This window comes from Echinops telfairi, unplaced genomic scaffold (genome assembly GCF_000313985.2).
Source record: "Echinops telfairi isolate 266 unplaced genomic scaffold, ASM31398v2 ScPeMD7_4;HRSCAF=17, whole genome shotgun sequence".
Taxonomy (NCBI): domain Eukaryota; kingdom Metazoa; phylum Chordata; class Mammalia; order Afrosoricida; family Tenrecidae; genus Echinops; species Echinops telfairi.
In genome coordinates this window covers 34643998-34660605 of record NW_022103900.1, presented here as the reverse complement: position 1 = coordinate 34660605, position 16608 = coordinate 34643998, and the positions used below count along the sequence as shown (strand labels likewise).

Sequence of the window (16608 nt, the reverse complement as noted above, 5' to 3'; positions counted from 1 at the left end):
ATGATGGTGACGTTAAAGAGTTTAACAGGATGTGTCAAAGGACTATTCAAATAGTAAAAGAATTTTAATGAAGTAACCTGGAGTTAAACATCCAAATAGTTGAACACACAGTATTTCTCAAGCTGAAAGAATTAAAAAGAAAATCCAAGCCACAAGCTGAAATATTGAAGGATTCTATTGACAAAATGATGCAATCAGCATTAAAAAGAAGAAGAAAAAAAAACAGGGTGAGAAGAAGACACAGAATCACTGTGTCAAAAAGAACTGGCCAATGTTCAGTCATATCAGGAGGCAGCGTGCAATCAAGAACCTGTGTTGGTAAATATTTTAAAAGGGACACAGCAGGTGACGTGGATTGGAAATGGAGCGATAACAGCAATGAATACAAGGCTGAAGAAATGTCTTGGAATTGATAGTGGTGATGGTTTCATAACTCTTATGAAAATGATTTTAATTGGTGAAATGTACAATATGTGAATTGTGTGTTGTGAAACTGTAAAAAAAAAAAAGCTAATTACTTTTTAAAAACAGAAAAAAGCAAGCCTCCTGGAATACATAACTACCAATTGAAATATTTTAATAAACAAATGCAATGCTGAAATTTTCACTCATCTAAGCCTAGATATTTGCAAGACAGCTACTTGGCCAGCCAACCGGAAGAGATCTATATCTATGCCCATTGCAAAGACAAATGATCCAATGGAATGCAGAAACTATCAAATAATATTAATAATGCCACATATTAGAAAACTTGGTTGAAGATAATTCAAAAAGAATAGCAGCAGTACTTTGACAGGAAATTGGCAGAAATTCAAGCTAGAGTCAGAAGATGATGTGAAGCCAGGGATGTTAATACTGATATCAGATGGAATTTGGCTGGAAGCAGAGAAAAGCAGTAAGATGCTTGCCTGTATTTCATGGCCTATGCAAATGCATGGGACTATGTGGATCATAATAAAGGATGAAGAACATTGCAAGGAATGGGGATTTCAGAATATTTAACCGAGGAATGAACAGTTATTTGATTGACTAGACAAGGGGATCCTGCATGTTTAAAATCAGGAAAGGCTCAGAGTCTTTCAGCATTTTTGATTTCATCTTCACGATTAGCAGATGATCTGAGCAGCTGGCTCCATGAAAAGGACCATGACTTCAGGATTGTCAAAGACGTTTCAATAAACCTGTTGTGCAAATGGCACCGCCTTGATTGCTGAAAGCGAAGAGGACTTAAAGCATTTACCGATGAAGGTCAATGACTCCTGCCTTCGGTTAACATCAAGAAATCAAAAATCCTCACGACTGAAAGAGTAAGCCTCATCATGAAAAATGGACAGACACTTGAATTTGTGAAGGATTTCATTTTACTTGGATCCACAATCACTGTTCATGGACGCAGCAGTAAAAAATAAAATGAATAAATGTTAAAAATGACACTGCAGTGAGTGTTGCTGTTAGGTAACATGGAGTCAGTTCCAACCCAGAGTGACCCTACACAACAGACCCAAACTGCACAGTCCTGCACCATCCTCACAATTGCTTCTATGCCCGAGTCCATTGATTCAGCCACCATGTCAATCCACCTCATTGAGGGCCTTCCTCTTTGTTGCTGCCCCTCCACTCTATCAAACAGAAAAGTGTGTAGAATTTTCTTCACCAGGGACTGTTCTCTCCTGACAATATGGCCAGAGTAAAATTAAGTCCTGCCATCTTTGCCTCTAAGGACTATTCTGGCCTTACTTCTTCTAATACAGATCTGTAGGTCCTTTTAGCAGCCTATGGTACTTTCAATATTCTTCTCCAGCATCACAATTCAAATTCTTCTACTGTCTATCCTATTCATGTCTAACTTTCACATGCACATTATGCAATGAAGAATGCCATGGCTTGTGTCCGGTGTACCTTTGTCCTCAAAGTAGCATCCTTGGTCTTCAATACTCTAAAGAGGCCTTGTGAAGCAGATTCACCTAATGCAATATATCTTTTGATCGCTTGCCTGCTGCTTCCATGAGCATTAACTGTGAATCCAAATAAAGCAAAAGCCTTGGCTCAAGTAGAGAGCAAATGTTAAGAGAATGATGAGGGCAACAAATGTACAAATGTGCTTGACAAACAATGGATGTGTGTATGGATTGTGATAAGAATTGTACAAGCCCCCAATAAAATGATTTTTTTTAAAAAGAGAAAAATCCTTGAAAATTTTTAACCTTTTCTTCATTTATCATATTACCTATGGGTCTAGTTGTGAGTATTTTGGTCTTCCTTACATTGAGTTGTAATGCATAGTGAAGGCTTCCATCCTTGATCTTCATCAGCAAGTGTTTCAATTGCTCCTCCCTTTCAGCAAGCAAGGTTGTGTCATCTGCATACTGCAGATTGTTAATAAGCCTTCCTCAAATTCTGATGCCACACTTTTCTTCCTAGAATCCAGCTTCTCTGAAGAATTGCTCAGCATAGAGATGTAACAAGGATGTTGAGAGGACCCAGCCCTGAAGCTGACTTTAAATCAGGTAGCATTCCGAATGAGCCCAATGATGTGTGGGTAAAACTACTTTAAATTTTTAAAAAGTAAAAGTATCAACTTGAGAACTAAGGTGTGCCTGGCCCTAGCCAAACTATTTTTAATTGTCCTTGTGCAAACGAGAGCTAGACAATGAGTAAAGATGACTAAAGGTGAATTGATTGGAATTATGGTTTTGATGAAGAATATGAAGCATACCACTAAATACCAAAAGAACAAACACATCTATCTCAGAAGCACATCCAGAATGCACCTGAGAAAAAGGGACAGCACCCTTGTCCAAGTATTTGGGATATATCATCAGGAGAGGGACCAGTTTCAGGAGGAAGACATCATGCTTGGTAAAGCAGAGGAGCATTAAAAAAAATCGGAAGACACTCCAGGAGATGGATTGACACAGGCTACAGCAATAGTTTAAACAGACGACTGGTGAGGACGGCCCAGGGCTTGACAGTCTTTCTGTTGGGCATAGGGTCACTATGAGTCAGAATTTACTTGCTAAGCACCTAACAGCAATTGCCAGAGGAAGCAACAACTCTTTCTTGGAGGAGGCACAGTAAGAACGCTGCATAGAAACAAGGTTGATGAGCCTTGATTGGCCTCACAGTTCAAAATTTAGCAGGTGGGAGCATTCCCTCATAAGGATATCGTGGTTGGTTAAGTAGAGGGTCAGCGAAGAAGAGGAAGACCCTCAATACATTGGAAACAGTTTCTGTGACAATGTTTTCGAATCAAAAAGAACAGTAAGTGATGAGAGGATGATATGTAGCTGGGCAACAAAAGAAGGCATGGTGTATTGACTGGCACATGCTAAATGCTCAATACCCGTGACTCACTCCCAGATTAAAGGGCTTACAAATGCTGTGACTGCTTGCAAATGGGGCCTCCACTCTAGAGGGAACGCTTTCATTCTACATCATGCGAGTCTCAGGGAGGTTGAGCTGCCCCTTGTCAAGCCCATGTCAGTCTTTCTTACCTTTTTTAATGCTCTTCAGCGCCCAATTCACATCTCATTTAAGTGTCTTTATTTAACCTTTGTTCCCACCCTCTCTAAACATACATTCAAACACCCCAAGGGAAAACATTACCTGTGGTACAAGAGCCAAGCTGCAAATCATCAAACCTAACTAATAACAAAGGAAGGTGAGGTAGTTAGTTTATTGGGCCAACCTGGCCGATAAATGCATGTGGGGTTCATTGAAGGGCAGAGGATAAATGGCTTGGTGAGCCTCGCCTTTCGAGTTCTCAGGTCTCTTGCTTTGTGATGGTCGGACCAGGGTGCAGTTGCCTTAGCAGGAGAAGGAGAAGCCACATGGACCTACCTCGATACAGCCCTGGGTGCTAGAGCAGCCGTGTGGAGACTCCTGCCAGCGCTGAGATGCTTACACATTCACTGATTCGACATTCCTCCTGCAGTTGGTGTCATTGCGTGTGTTTGGTGAGCTAGTGGAGGACTTTGTGGATTGGTGTCAGACACATGGGTTAATGTTGGACTTGCAGACTTGGGCAGCACTGGGTTGGGATGTTTTCTTGGTGTGCACTTAACCTTTATATAAAACTCTCTCCTATACATGATTTTCTGTGGAATTATTTCTCTAAAGTACCCAGGCTAACACAGAAGGAAAGCAACTTTGTATCAGGAATTTATCAAATCAAAGTGTGGTTGCTAGAAGCCAGGGTTTGATATATTTTGTTGTCCTCTATATTGCCAGACTGCTTCTCAGAATGGCTTCAGTTTACAACCAGCAGTGTATGAGAGTTCTTCTCTCCTTAGGTTCTCATCCAGGCTTTTGACATTTCAACGGGAGCTGATTTAACTTATGTTTAGTGTGATTACTGGTAAGTTTGCCTCTTCATGTACAAGTTGAGCTCTTTGAGTTTTCCCTTTCATTAACTTCTCAGTCAACTTATTTGTTTGTTTCCTGTTTGCACTGTCATTTTCAAGGTATCTTCTATAAACCATCTCTTTGTCTGTAACGGTTTCCTATTATGCTCTGTACTCAACTGAGTCCTTAATAACTTTATCATTAAATGCATATTGTTTTGCTCTTTTGCTTTTGAAACTCAGGGTATTGTTTAAGAATGTTCTAATGCTGCCAAATGTTTATTGTGTCAGCACCATTGTTCTACCTTTCAAATGTAGGTTTTCAATCCATCTGGGGTCCACCCTTGCATGTGGTCTCATGTTGGGGCCCAGATCGAGTTTGCTCTGTTTAGTGAGTGCCTCCTGCCAGCACCATCTACTAAACCATCTGTTCCTTCTTGTTTACCTTACTATGCCATCTTTGTCAGACATCAAGTTCTCAAACAAATACAATGTTTTTCTGAGCTGCTCCTGGGCCAGCACAGAAACGTTTTTATCACTGTGTTCTTGGACCGTGTCAGCCTCTGACAGGGCAAATTCTCAATCTTTGCTTTCCTGTGTGCAAATGGATTTGCCATTTTTCTATCCTTTGTTTTTCTATGGAAAGTCTGGAAAGAGCTAGTTGGCGTTTCTCAGAAAATCCAGCTGCAATTATAACGGGGATTTTATTTGATCTATTTGTAGATTCATTGTTCCAGATTGACAGATTTCCAATGTTAATGTTCTTTCCTAGGAACAGAGAACTGTTTTTCCCATTTATCCTTCTATTAATTTCTATTATTTGAATTTAAATTGGGGTAGTAGGCCAGTTATCTTACCTTAGCCTAATTCCCAGATGGGATGCCTAGCGGTTAATCTTTCTCTGGCAGTGAAGAGTTTGGTCCTACACTGTACAAGAGGGAAACTGGAGTCCCCAAGCCCCAACATTTCTTCAGTGTTATTCGAGCAGAGTCATGCTACAAGTGCTTAGGAGGTACTGCAGTAATTTAGAACAAAGGCTCTGAGGTCAGATTCCCCAGGCTGCATTCTTTACTAATTTGGGCAACTAGTTAACCTCAGTTTCCTCATATATAAAGATAGCATAAAAATGTCAGCTAACACACAGGTTGTTGGTTGTGAGGAGTAAATGAAATAACAAATGTCAGGTACATGGTGTGGTACTTAGCTCATAGCAAACAGTCAATAAATATTAGCTACTAGAAAGTGTCTAGCAAGAAGTGCCAAAGTACTAGTGACTTAATCTTTAAGCATATCTCCTCTTGTGATCAAACCCAAGTGTCAGTCAACATTTTCTTAATTGTGCTTTCCTCAGCATTCAATATCTACTAGTGAGGGATTAAAACCTAAATGTGATTTTTTTTTGTAATTGGTCACATTTATTTATTACTTAAATGAATATACTAATGCTTTATAAATTTTCTATCCATGATCATTTATTAGCATTTATGAAAATAGAAAATCTGAAGTCTAATTTATTTCCTGGTCTTTGACTTCAAAGCATAGCTTGGATTTATAAAGGCTAAAAGGGAGCAATTGAGTAGGATATATTGAATTTATTGGATGCTTCTAAGGAGGAATTCGCCTTTTCCAGCTCATGACAAATGCTAATGTATAATGAATGTATGATACAGTTCTTCATGACTTATAAAATTTTTCAATTAATTTACTTTTCTTATTCCTTGAGATAGATTTTTTTTTTTGCTTATAAAATTTATTTAGATAACCTAAATCTCACAATGCTTAGCCAAGGTCTCAATGCTGGCGTCCATATTTTAATACTTTATGCTTAGCATTAAAGTAGGCGCTCTGGTGGATTAGTGGATTCTGCATCAGACTGGTAACTGTAAGGTCAGTGGTTCAAATCCACCAGCCACTTGGAAGGAAAAAGGGGAAGCTTCTTACTCCTGTAGAGAGTTGGTGTTGGGAACCCACGCGGTCCGTTCTACTCTGTCCTAGAGGTCGCTATGAATTGGAACTAACTAGATAGCAGTGAGCTTTGGTTTAGTAACATTGAGTTCAAATCTGCAGGGCCCTAAAACAAGGAAAGGTCTATTTTGGAATGAAACTTGACAATTTGAAAGATTCGCTTTAAAAGGTATTTTCTGAAGAAAGTGGATTACTGAAAGTGGTGGAGTACTGGGTTACATTTAGTCGATGAAGCTATAAATCCTAAAAATGTTCCTTGAACTCTACAGGTCAATAAAGTTGACCATCCTGTAGTGATTGATGAGCATTGCAAATATGTCTTAATTTAGAGATTATTTTATTTTTCTTTATTTTTCTCTGTCAGACCACACAAAACATTAAGCAGCTGCAGCAAAAGCTCTTTGGTAGATGTTAGTACTGCTTAGGCAACCGACCGAGGCCATACTAGGAGAGGGGACATCTGGGTGAGACTCACAGCCAGAAGAAAGCCTGCACCTGCGTTAGCAAGTCCCCGGCTTTCCCGCAAGGAGGCTTAGATAGTATCAAAGCTCCGGACAGTGTTCGGTGAAGTTCGATTGCAACCTGTCCATGACATCACTACTTATTGACGGGAGAAGTCTTTACGGGGGCCACTTAGGAGGGAGTCCCAAGCCAGCTTTGAGTTTCAGGTGGGGTCTCAGTGTCCTGGTCAGTGTCCCGAGCACGTTCAAGCTGATCCGGGAGAGTAGAAACGTAAGTTTTAAGCCTTTGCAAGACGTAGAAAAAGGGGAAGTTCCTGGTGTTTTGCAGCTGACTCCTCCCCCTGCTAATTGTCTAACTACACATTCCAACCCCCCTATTCAATCAGAATTAATAAAACTTGTATAAATGTATTGTGTTTAACAATCCATGATCACATGATAAAATAATGATTTTGTTGACTATACAAGGCATTTTCTCCAAATTGAGTGATTGTGATGTGTGTGGTTAGCTGGATCTACCCAGGAAGTGGTTTTATTTAAAAGTTTGTGTGCTCACCCGCACCCTTGCCTTTTTTCCCCCCTCCCTTACAGAAATTAGGCGGCCTCTTCTGACACGTGACTGTACTGTTTTCCGTTTGGGGTGAAAGAGTCATTAGCAGTTAGAAGTTGCTGACAGTTTCTCTAGCAAGTTATCGCTCAGAAAAGGTAAGTGGGTTTTAACCTTTTTATTGTCCATTAAATTTAAACTGGAAACTAATCGGCAGATGATCCTGTTTCAGTGCAAACATCTAAACATTTCTACAAAATGTTGCTTTCGCCTGTGACTGAACATCAGTTTTTCTCCTTTGGTGTAGAAAAGAATATTTTTTTCATATTCATAACTGTCAAGTTCTGAAGTCCTTTCCTGAGCATTCTTAATGATACAGGGCTCATTTGCTAAGATCTTATACTAAAATATTACAGAGAATAGTTTGTTTTAAAGTGCTTTTAAAAATCTGCTAGAGAAAAAGCACACACATGAACACACACACACACACACACACACACACACACACACACAAACGAGACTTTAGATCAACCAGACAGTACTGGTTATTTTAGAAAAATATGCACTATTTGAGATCTAGACAATAATAGAGAAAAAATCATTTTTTACCAATAAGAAATATCATCTGAATTTCAGTGTGAAGCTATCTACAACAGCATTGCATTAATGTTAGCAAAAGAAATCATTAAAAAGTTCTCACACGTATAACTTAGAGAATAACCTCAAAAAAGATAGGAGAATTAAAAAACCTGTAAAACTTCTCTCCAGAATAATACCTAAATCCCCCCTCCCATTTTAAATTAAAATTTAAGGCAAAATGAAAGCAAATTTTTATTTCATAATCAAAACTAAGCTTAAAAGACACAGCTGAGTTCACTGAACGCTGCCTCTGGGAAAAGACATAATAAATTAGAGGTATATTTTTATTACTTATGTAATAATATAATTTGCCTTCTTTGAGATTTTGTCCAAACAATAAACCTTAGAGATTGAATCATGTACATACATGCATTTGCCTTTTATATTGAATTCTTGCTTTTATGGAATGTCTTTGTTTGCTGTTTATGTGCAGAAAACAAAAATATTACTAATCTCAGAGACAAATACCTAAAATAAATCTGACTGTAGATTTTTGAAAGCATTTTAATAAAAACCTAAGATATTATATCCTCCTTTCTTCCCTAATATTATTTTTATTGTGTTCTTTGATGGGAAAACTGATGGCCCCCACAACATCTTTTTTTCTTTTGGCGTGTATGTTATTAAAAAATGGTTACAAGGTTGATAAGTAAGAGCAATTTTCTTTTCTTTTATTGTCTCCTATTGAAAGACACATATACATTTCTTTGACATGGTCAATTTAGGAGGAAATTATTTAGGCCTTCTAGCACACTCCATTTTAAGACCTCTTCAGTTATCAATATTGTAGCTAGCTACTTGTTGACTATTAAAATTATCAAAGAAAAATAAAGATTAGGGCTTGGTATTCAATACAATTTTTTTTTACTCTAAGTGTGTATGGAGACCTGGCTAATATATATTTGTTTTGATATTCTGATTAGCTTTTCAATTTGTTACATTTCCTCACAGTAAAAGGCATTATTTAAATTTGCCTTCAATATTGTGGTTCTGAACCTCTGCAGCTATAGTAACTGTATAATTCAGATAATTTGGTTGATATGTTATTGCTTCATTTCATCTTATTGTAAAAGAACACCACATGAATAAGCATCTGCAGTCCATACACATTCACAAGAATGACTATCCTGATAGGAATCTGGATTGAAAAAATGTTCTGCTTGGTAATTCCTCCTCTTTTCTGCCTTGCAATGATCTCTTCTGGAGCTGCCACTCTGCCCACAGCTATGATACCTAAAAGTATACAGTACAGTGTTCCTTCCATCTTTTATATATCCTATTTTCCAGCCGTTAGAGAAACTTATTTAAAAAATGATCTATGCTCATAGGAGGAAGTTAAAGAATTTGATTACTTTCAGTTTTTTAACCAGATTCTCTTTCACCCAGTGGGATTTCTCCCATTCAAGTACTGATCAGGCCAGATACAGTTTAGCTTCTGAGATCAAGTAAGATCTGGTGTATTCAGGGTGGAACAGTGCTAGATTTCCAGCCATAATCCAGAGGACTCATTTAACATTGAGACTTTAGAATGAAGAAAGGAGGAGGGTAGCATAGCCAGTGGTTAAGGAAATACTTTTCTGCAGAAAGAATCCTTTGTTAGCCATCGATGTAGGTCTCTATCCTTCCTGAGACTGGTCTTGTTGTGGTTATTTAAACACTGCATTTTTAAGAGTGTCTCACAGTCAGTCCAGCTCTGAGACCTAGCCATGTCTCTAACGTGCTCTGAATAAATACGTATCTCTCTCATAGCCCACACAATTTAATGTTCCAACATTTTAAGAGCATTTTAATATTCCAATATGCTTAGCAAATATTTTACCTAGTTAATCATGTAGGGTTGCTGTGAATCAGCATTGACTCAATGGCAGTGAATTTGGTTTCGTTTATATATGCACTTAAAAATAATTTAATACCATTAATTAACTTTGGATACTAGAATCATATTTTTTTGTATTTCAAAATGAATGTTATAAAATTTTACTTTAAAATGTACTGAAAAGTATTCTGGATTTTAGTTCATGGTCGGTTAAACTTTTGTTCATTTGCTTCACAAGTGATTGAAAATTAGTTAAAATTAGCCTCTTTTAGTCTACATGATACAATAATTCTAAATACACGACATTCAGTATTTGTCAATATGCAAAAAGTATGTAATATAAGTCCAATGTAGACTATGGACTTTGACTAGCAATGATGAATTACTATTGGTTAATTAATTGCAACAAATACATCTCATTAATGTAATATATTACTATTGCGAGGGACTCTGTACAGAGAGAAGAGTGAGTGAGCCTATGGGAACTCCTTATACTTTCTTCACAGTGCTTTTGTAAGTCTCACAACAAAGATATAATAAAATTAAATTTAAAAACTTACCTAGAAAAAATAGGTATATGATATTTTTCCTTGATTTCTAAAACAGATTTTTGGGGTACATAATTCACATATCATACAATTCAATAGTTCAAGCACATCAAGATGACCTGTACCAGTGGTTCTCAACTTCTTAGTGCCGTGACCCTTTAATACAGTTCCTCATGTTGTGGTGACCCCACAGCCATAAAATTATTTTTTGTTGTTACTTCATAACTGTCATTTTGCTACTGTTATGAATTGGGCGACCTCTGTAAAAGGGTCATTCGACTTCCAAAGGGGTCACGACCCACAGGTTGAGAACCGCTGTTCTATACAAACACCACCACCATCAGCTTTAGAATATTTTCTTCAATCTTGTATTATCTATTAGCTCCCATTTTCCTCCAGCCTGCCCTGGTCGACCTTCAGGGAACCATTAATCCAGAAATGGTCTCTTTGGATTTACTTCTCCTGAGTTTCATACACAGAAAAACATGAAAACAAAACAAAACACAACAATAACAAAGTAAAACAGATAGAATCTCAATAGAAATAAAAATTTTAAAAATCAGAATTCATTTAAAGTGGATCATAAGGAAGATCCTATGATAAGGTAGTGAATTTTAACCTACCTGTATCTTCAACCATCCACTTTCCAATGCCTTCTGCACGATAGCCAGGCTGTTGTGGTCCATGGTAGAAGGGATTCACCAGAGGCTTAATCCATGCTTAGTTCTCCTTCATTTGTAAACACTGAAACAACTTTAAAATATGTCAAAAGACAGATCAAATGATAAATAAGATATCGCATCTGCCATAATTAACTGTATACTGTTCTCTGCCTGATAGGAAGGCCACTCACCTCTCTGGATGGTGGTCAGCGGGGAGTCACTGGTGGCACCGTCATGTGTCAACCCTGCAAATGGATTTGGGGAGCCCACTGTTGTCCATAGACTTTTGCAGAGTAATTTAAGCTGTGTGCTTACAATTTAAGCTCTGATTCCATTTCCTCCTTTGGATTTTGGATTTGGATTTTATTATTTACAGTCACTGGATGGAGTGCTTTTTCCATGTGGTTTTTCTGATCTCCCTTTGACCCATTCTAAAGTTGTTTCAATTGGGAGAGGGGGGAGTGACGAGAAAATACATGTGGATTAAGCCTCTGGCAAGTTCCCTCTGCCCGTGGAAGTGTGGGAGTTATCATCTCAGTTGGTGGTGCTTGTTTAAGACAAGCCTTTAAGACCTCAGAAACTACACTATCAATGTGTAGCTTACACATTGGCGTTCTAACCGCAAGGTCAACAGTTTGAAACCAGCAACTGCTTAGGGACAGGATGAGGTTTTCGGCTCCTGTCAAGATTTGTGGTCTCAGAGACTCACAGGTACAGTTCTACCATGTCCAAAAGGTCACTATGAGTCAGTATGGCCTCAATGGAAGTGAGGCCCCAGGGAGATGATTGATAATATTCTCTAACGTAAAATGACAATGGTGTCTCTAAGGTGAACCAGAGGCATATATAAACCATAGCTATATGAATAGACTTGAGGTTTGCACTTAAATTCTAGTCTGAATCCAAATAAATTAGTTTTTAGGATATGGCCCTGCTTCATGCTCACCTTCGTGAAGATATCACTGAAGACATGGGTGCTATGGAAAAGGGTGGTGAAGAAACCAGATGGTGTTTGGCTATCAGAAGGAATAGTTGTATGATTTGTATAATTTTGAAGTCCAGGGGTAATAAAGTCAGGCATGGGGAAGACAGGAGTTCATAGATAATAAAGATTAACTCTCATTTTTAATATTTCTGAGCTCTCTCTCTCTGCTCTGCTGTACGCCATCTCTAAAGGAGCCCTGGCAGTGTGGCATGTTAGCGTCGGGCTGCTTCCAGCCCGGGCAGCAGTTTGAATCTGCCAGGGTTTGCAGAGAGGAGGAGGAGACTGCTCCCGTAAAGATCTAGTCCCAGAAGCCCCCAGAGGAAGTTCTCTGTCCTTTAGGATCCCTGAGAGTTAGAATCAAGGCCGCAGCAGTGGATGGTGTCTCATTTCTGGCACAAGTGAAGTGTTCCGTACTCAACATCCTCAAATTCTATAATCAGCCACTATCAGTTTAAAGCCAAGTTAATGCTAGATTTGAATGAAACAAGCGTTTCAATTTATAACCTTAAAAGATAATTTTCAGCAGTTACTCTATGTTGGAGATTTTGTAGGGTATAATGTGATGAAAAGCACAGTACTAATCATCAAAAAGCTTATAATTTAGCAGTACCAGATTTTTAGTAATTATAACATGAATAGATTTTGTCAACTAATATGAAAGAATGTAAAAAATGTCCTATTTGATTTTAGAAATTTATGTAACATTAAAAAATGTCTTTCACGTTGTAGGTAACAGACTAAGAACTTTTAAAGTGTTATGTAATTTTGTCATATCCTGTATGGGAAATTTTTGAGGGGACAGTTTTGAGGAGAATATGTGTGGTGGTTATCCGAAAAAGCTGGGACTGAGGAGAGAAGGAATATGTCAAGGCCCAAACATATGACATGCCAAAGAATTTCTAAGAAAGAGTGAATTGTCTAGCTTAGCCAGAAGTATAATAGTGGGAAGTAAGCAAGAAAGATAGTATGGGATGCTATTGTGTTGTTGCTAAACTCATTGAGTTTGACGCACAGCTACGGAGGCATACCAGAAGGAAAGAATACCTGGTCCCCCTCATCCTCACAAGGGTTATTTTCGTCATTCTCGTCCATTGCTGTCAGTTCATCTGCATGAGGGCCTTCCTCTTTCTTTCTGACCTTCGGCTTTGCCAAGGATGAGGTCCTTCTCCTGATAGCATGCCCAATATACATGAGGCAAAACCTCCCTCACGGGATTGTGACTCAGGATTATGACTGCACTTGTTCATTTAATTTAATATCTTTGCCAATTCCACAATTCAAATGCACCCATTTTTCTTCAGTCTTCCTTATCCATTGTCCAGTTTTCCCTGTGTATTAACGTACATTATTAAAAACAAAAACACTGCTATTGAGTTGAAGCTGACTCAAAGTGACCTTATAGGACAGGGTACATCTACCGCTTTTAGTTTCTGAGACCGCAACTCTTAACGGGAGTAGAAAATTCCATCTTTCTCTCACACTATAGTCGATTTTAAATGTTCTACTTGGTATATTATATATTAAACATAAGTAACAACAAGGTTTTTTGTGTGTACGAGAAAGACATAATTTGATGTTCACACTTTGATATATTTAAAAGTCATCTAACATTAGAACTTATTTCTTCTATTACTAAACTGCAATGTGATCTGTCTTCAATGGCAGTTTTCAGTAGTAGCTGCAGTTATAAGGATATACATAATTTCCATATTTAAGTGTTTTAGGATTTTATACAGGTTTTGGATCCAATGATTTTTTCACTTTATAAAAGCCATTTTTGTATGGTTGTATTTTAATTTTTAATCTGAAAATAAAAAACAGCTATATATTTTGAGTTACAACTAGGTATTTTACTGCAGACACAGAGGATTCGCTGTGATCGCTAGCAAATGAAGACTTTAGCTATCTAGTAAAGGAAAGACGGTGCTGGATAAGGTTTTGGAGTGCTAACCACAATATCAGTAGTTCAAACCCACAAGGCACTCTGTGGGAGAAAGATGAGGCTCTGTGCTCATATATATATTTACAGCCCTGAAGACACTGTGTATGGTCACGATGAGTCAGAGTTGACTTTATGGCAGAGGCTTTGGGGGATATATGCATAATAGCAACATGGATTTAAATATAAAACTTATACAGATAAATCCAATGGCAGATAAGAATTGCAAAACATGCTACTGTCAGAGTTCCTAGTGTCTACATTTTACCAAATTAAATGACTATCTTCATATTGTTTGAGCTATGGTTTGTGCAATTGAACACCACTCCCCTCTTGAAACTTCTTTTCCCTTGACTTCTGGAATATTTAATTGCCTCGTTTTCCTCCAAAAATGGTGGCTACTTCTCTACCTCCTTTGAAAAGTTTCTCCTGCCTCCCAATCTCTTAAATATTAAAGTGCTTTTGACCTCAACCTTCATGTTTCTTCTCCTCTGGCCTCAAGTCTTGTCTTCAGAGTCTATTCATTCCCTGTTGATTGATTTACTTCCATGACTTTAAACATGGAAGTATCACATGTTGATATTACATCCAAAGAACCAACCTCTAGTCTTAGCAACTATCTCCTATTTATCTCCACTTACTTGTCTCAAAGATATGTCAAAATGATTATGTTCAAAACAAACACAGTAATTGCTCCTCACTAGCCTCCTCCTATCCAACCTGTGTGAGATGTCAAAGAAAGTAAAGATTTACTGATATCATATACAAAATGCATCTTTTTTAAAAGTTCGGAAGAGTCAGCAGACACAAGAGTTGTGCAGTGGGTATGGTCAATAAAGGATAGGAAGAAAAGAATGAAAATATAGCAAAGGAAATCAGAGTGTGTTCACAGACCCATCAAGCACTCACAGGACACTACAGTGGTGTAACATTAGATCAAGTGGATGAATCAACCTTACCCCGAGATAATCTTCAAACCTTAAATCAAAAATACCCCCTCAAGTTTTCTTAAAACCAAACCGTAGTTTAGTATAACTTATAAAAATGTAACAATGTCATTAAACGGTACATGTAAAATATTGATTTTTCTGAATGCACTGCTGTGCATATCTCAGCAACAATAACAACACAAATGAACATTGAACAGAGGGAGATCACTTTGCTGTAGATATAGATAAATTGGCTGTAGTAAAGATAAAGGGGGGGGAATTTGAGCATATATGCTTCATACCTTCTACACGGAAATAGTCCAAACTCAACTGCCATTGAGTTGATTCTGACTCATACTGATCTCATGGCAGAGTAAGACTGTCCTTCTGGGTATCTGAGACGAACTTTCTATGGAAGCAGAAGGTCTAGTCTTTCTCCCGCAGAGTGACTGGTGGTTTCTGATGACAACCCCTACAATTAGCAGCCCAAACAGTAACTGCTATGCCATCAGGGCTCCGACCCACTGAAACATTAGGAAAGCTAATTTCGGAAGAGTGAGCATTTCTTCCATGGCAGACTCTATCCACAATATCTTATTTAAATTTTTTAGCTTTTCCAATACAATTGTTGATTTCAAACTTGTCTTTTCTGTTTTTGATGGGCATTAACCCAATTCATTTCATATGTTTAGTTAACTTTTCTCATTAAGTCCTTTTGAAAAAGTGTGTTATTATCAGACTAACAGCTCTTTTGTGATTAATTTGCTGTTGTTGTTTTGGTATAATGACTTTCAGTACAAAAACTCGCTAATGCACTGCAATAAGTAATATTCTAATAGCATTGCAATATTTGACAGCCCACACTTGCCATTCATTATTTAGTCTCTAATTAGAGAAAATCCTATGGAATGACATTAATTTGCGTACTACATTAGGATGCATTCAAGAAGGTTGAGGTGTTAGCCCTGTCTCTAGAAACTTCCAGGCAAGTGTTTGACCTAAAACTTTTCTAATGCTGTTATTTGTTATTAAGTAAAGTGTGAGTGCACGAAAACCATATGTCTTTGAAAGTTGAAAACATTGTTCAGGAAAATAATGAGTACAAAAAATAAATCAATAAAAGGAATGTTTTAAAATTACATTTTATATAAACGTTTTCCCAAATTATTGCTCTTCTTAATATAGTTCCATTTTATTGTTCTAGTGATATATTTTAATATTTACAAATGTTAATTTTCGTGGCCATTCCATAGTTTTTCCATCATGGAAGTATATTTATTTATTGAAAAGCTTTTCACATAGCAGGGATGAAGTAGATAGTAAGAACGATGTTGAATAGATATATGTCAGTATATACTAAATTAAGTATACTTACCACCTCCACTGTTTTCACTTTATAATCCTCATGGCTAGTCTCCCTGTTCTTCTTTACACCTGATAGTTACTATTCCTGGGATTGTTAGAGCAATTTTCTTTTCTTTTTTTATCATTTTATTAGGGGCTCATACAACTCTTAATCACAATCCACACATACATCAATTGTGTAAAGCACATTTGTACATTCATTGCCCTCAGTGTCAACACATTTGCTGTCCATTTAAGCCCTTGGCATAAGATCATTTTTTCACCACCCTCCCTGCTCCCCCTTCCCTCATGAACCCTTGATAATTTATAAATTTTTATTTTGTCATATCTTGCCCTGTCCGACGTCTCCCTTCACCCACTTTTCTTTTGTCCATCCCTCAGGGAGGAGGTCACATGTAGATCCATGTAA

General features: G+C 37.6%; 1 protein-coding gene across 1 annotated transcript in view; it reads left to right on the top strand.

Moving 5' to 3' along the window:
* The first annotated feature begins 3936 nt into the window (after positions 1-3936).
* ARHGAP15 (Rho GTPase activating protein 15) overlaps positions 3937-16608 on the top strand; it is an 806341-nt gene continuing 793669 nt past the window's right edge. Inside the window, exons 1-2 of the mRNA XM_004703839.3 lie at positions 3937-3956; positions 7361-7474. The gene's annotated coding sequence lies outside the window, so the exon portion shown is untranslated. The remainder of the gene's footprint in view (positions 3957-7360; positions 7475-16608) is intronic.